Genomic DNA, 2,583 nt, shown 5'->3' with positions numbered 1-2,583 from the left:
CAAACACAGCACAGTAAAAACACTGAAAGTCAGTAATGGAAATCACTGGATGGCCCTGTAAGAGGAAAACGATTCATCATCACATAGCACAGGGAATGCAGCCCCAGAAGAACATCCAGAGGAGGCAGAAGCCAGGAGAGATGTTGTCAGTCCATTCAAAGGAAAAAGCTTCACATCGGGGAAAGAGCATTTCTACAGTATAAACCTGAGGGGCAAATACACATGTGCACAGGTAAACAAAGGTTGACAAAGTTAATTACTAGCAGATCTTCCCTTCATGAAATGCTAAAGAAAGTTATTTGGGGTGAAGGCAGGTGATCTGAATTCACAAGATCAGACAGGGATCTGAATTCATAAGAAACAAATAAAAAGAGGAAACTCCATAACTAATCCAGAGACAGTACAATTGCATGCTGCATTTTCTTTATTCTCTAAACTGGCTTAAAAAGCAATTACAATAAATAGGTTTATAGAAAACATTACAAATTTACACTTGCCCTTGATTTTTCCTCCTGCTTCAGTAAAGGACATAACAAGGTTACACAAGGTAATAATGACCAACATGGTGATAGTTGTAACATAGAAGATATAATATGTGCACTTGAGAGTGCCGCAAAGGACAGGACTGGTGGACCTGTAAGACTGAAGTTTCCATTTCTCCGGGGCTGAGTCAGAAAATAGTTCATGTGGAAAGTTTTTCTTAAGTTTGTTTTTCTTGTTTAGCCTGTTTTTAAACTGGGTAGCCTTTGAGATGCAGAATCTGCATTGCATTCCGGGTGGGGGGCATGTGTCATGATTTAGAGTTCTTTTTTATATTATTGGCTGAATTCACTAATATTGTTGAGGACTTTTGAGTATAAAGTCCCTGGGAGTACTGATATTATTTTCTTTTTATGTTGTAGTTTTGTTTCTAATTTTTTAAGACAGGGTCTTACTATGAAGTTCCAGCTGCCCTTCAAATCACTGTGTAGCCCAGGCAGGCCTTCAACTTGCAGTGGCCCTCCTGGCTGAGCTTCCCATGGGCTGGGACTGCAGGTGCAGTCCACACCAGGCTTTATGTTATGTTTTGTCTGGTTTCTGTATCCTAGTCACTTTGATCTCATAAAATGAACTGGGATGTGTTTCCTCTCCTATTTTCTGGGTCAGATTTTGATTATGCAGAATGGTTTCTAAGGCCTCTGTGAAGTCTTGTTCACAGCCATGTCTGTGTCTATTGCTTGTCTGTCTGCTGGTGTTAACAAGTGAATTCACCCTGATACTTCCCATTGCAATTCAGGGACAGGACTAATTCCAGCCTTTCCCATTTCCATATCTGTGACTCTCTGACCCACAGTGGGAGACCTGGCTCCTGTGGTTTGCAATGTGTTTGCTGCTCCCCCTTTCCCCATGAGCCCCCAGTCTCCTGAGCCCTGACTGCCTGCTGGGGCAGCTCCCTGACTCTGTCAGCCCTGTCTTCAGCCCCCTCCCCACCTAGCTCCACCTCTTAGATAGCACTTTTCTGTTTATTACTGTAATGCAAAACTACCTTAAACACAGGGACTTACTTCCAACAATATTCCTAGAACTATTAATGTTAGTAGCTGACTGAAATTTGTACGTACCTGGATATGTTGCCTGTGACAGTTTTATTTCTTCTCTTCTGGTCTTTATACCTCTTATTCCATTTTGTTGCCTTATTGCCTTGGCGGAGATGCTGGGAAAGGAGAACAGAAGGTGTTGTGTGGGTTTTCTGTCACTGAGAGAATCTTTAATAATTTCATGATCAAATGTTATTGCTGTAGGTTTATTGCAATTATCTTCTATAAGGTCCAGAAAGTTCCTCAGTAATTTTTAGTTGTTAAATGGTTTTAAAAACACTATGAATGCATGTTAATTTTAAAAATTTTCACTGTATGCACACTTATAGAGCTAAGTCCATGGATTCTCATTATTATTATGTTAATGGGGAACAGTGCATGCTTGATTTAAACCATGAAAGTGCCCTGCGTTCCTGCGTTCACCCAACTTGGTTGTGCCATATCATCATTTCATATATTCTGGAGTAGTTTGATATTTCTTCATGATTCTCTATTTGTTGTTCATGAAAATCATTGGCTTATTAATTTTCTTCCTTGTGGTGTTTTTCACTGATTTTGTGTCACTGTTATGTGGTCATAAAAATCAAAATTGGGAAGTAGTCTTCCTCTTTCTGGTTCTCTAGAAGCTTGTATTTCCAGATCACTGCAATTTTTTCCTTAAATGTTGATATAATTCTGCAGATATATAATCTGAGCTCAAGTTTTCTTTGTAGGAAGGTTTTTCATTGATTCCATTTTTATAGCAACTTGTCAGTTTCATCTATAAATTTCCATTTATCAGTGTAAAGTTGTTTACAGTTTCCTCATATTTACAAGATCTATAGAAACTGTGGTTTTGGCTTTGATCTTCCGTTATATGATTTTTAAAAATTATATTCAGCACTATATTATTGCCTTCCTTTTATTTTCTTTGAATTTAACTTGTTGTTCTTTTAACTTCTTGAGATAGGTGCTTACATCTATGAGCATCATTTTTCTATTCTAATATATGCAATTAATGTTATAA

This window comes from Heterocephalus glaber, unplaced genomic scaffold (assembly GCF_053883595.1).
Source record: "Heterocephalus glaber isolate CG9 unplaced genomic scaffold, H.glaber_assembly_v1.0 deba00001864, whole genome shotgun sequence".
Classification (NCBI taxonomy): Eukaryota; Metazoa; Chordata; class Mammalia; order Rodentia; family Bathyergidae; genus Heterocephalus; species Heterocephalus glaber.
Note: the sequence above shows the minus strand (reverse complement) of the source record.